Genomic DNA, 1319 nt, shown 5'->3' with positions numbered 1-1319 from the left:
GGTCTTTCTGATGTTCCACTTTGCTGAAGATCAAGACTCTGAAACAGCAGGCAAGACTTCTGATTCATCTCTTCCTGGCTTGACTGTTTTGCAGGCACCAAGTAAAGAAGATTTTTCCAGAACCCTGAGTTATAAGAAAAAGATTTTTCAGCTTTCCACTTCAGAACTCTGTGAGATATCAATAGCTTTAGCGATTGGGGCAAGAACGTGAAGTCACTAACAGGTGTAAATTCAATTGAGATTATTAGGTGTAAATTCAATTAAGATTATTTTAATTTTCCTTTCCACCAGCGCTTCATGGAGTCCACTTTCAAGTTCACATCTGACCTCACTGGACATATAACTTTCACTGAGGACAATGATTAGTCTTTGGCTTTTCTCTATCAATGACTGGATTTCATCATCAACAGCTGAAAATGCAAGATGTGTTGTATTAATTTAAGAGAACGGAAGGGTTGGCATGAGATAAAATTCATTTTGCACAGTCCTATCTCCTATTATTTAACTCTTAACCTCACTAAGTTTTCCTTTAAGAACCATCTACTCTCAGTTTTATATGTCTATTATAATCACCTAGGTAACAATAACGAATACCTACTTAGCACTTGCTCTGTGCCACATTCTGTTTTAAATCTTTTATGTATATTAACTTATTTAATCATCATCATGACCCTATGAAGAGGTATGATTATCATCCCCATTTTGTAGACAAGGAAGCCAAAGCACAGAGTGGTTAAGTAACTTACCCAGAGTCCCACAGCTAGGAAATGGCAGAACCAGAATCTGAACTCAGGTGGAGCACATTTTCCTAATGATTATACTGTCCTGCCTCTCCACATGGGTGGAGGAGCATGCTAAAGTCAGAATTTCAAGATTAAAAAACAAAACAAAATAAAACCGGCCACTATTTTAGACCAGGGATTGGCAATCTCTTTCTGTAAAGGGCCAGATCGTGCATACTTCAGGCTTTGTGTTTCATACTGTCTTTGTCACAACTACTCACCTCTGCTACTGTAGCTCAAAAGCAGCCATCGACAACATGTAAACAAATGCCCGTGGCTATGTTTCAATAAGGGTGTGTGGCCGGATTAGACCCATGGGTGGTAGTTTGTCAACCTCTGTTCTAGATCTCTGAGCTTTCTCAAATAGAGGTTTCAGCCAAACCTAATTACCATTGAGTATACAAACATTCTTTATTTTCATTGAAGAGATAAGAAATCTATTTTCAAAGTGACTCCTAGAAAACAATGGAAATACAGTAAAATTGATGTAAAAACTGGCATAAATGCTTTCTAAACAACAATATGCCTTAGATACAA

General features: G+C 37.5%; 1 pseudogene; it reads right to left on the bottom strand.

Moving 5' to 3' along the window:
• Positions 1–30: 30 nt before the first annotated feature.
• Positions 31–1319, bottom strand: part of LOC103607619 — a 24277-nt pseudogene continuing 22988 nt past the window's right edge.

Source organism: Galeopterus variegatus, unplaced genomic scaffold (assembly GCF_000696425.1).
Source record: "Galeopterus variegatus unplaced genomic scaffold, G_variegatus-3.0.2 Scaffold7595, whole genome shotgun sequence".
NCBI lineage: Eukaryota > Metazoa > Chordata > Mammalia > Dermoptera > Cynocephalidae > Galeopterus > Galeopterus variegatus.
Note: the sequence above shows the minus strand (reverse complement) of the source record. Positions and strands in the feature narration are given on the sequence as shown.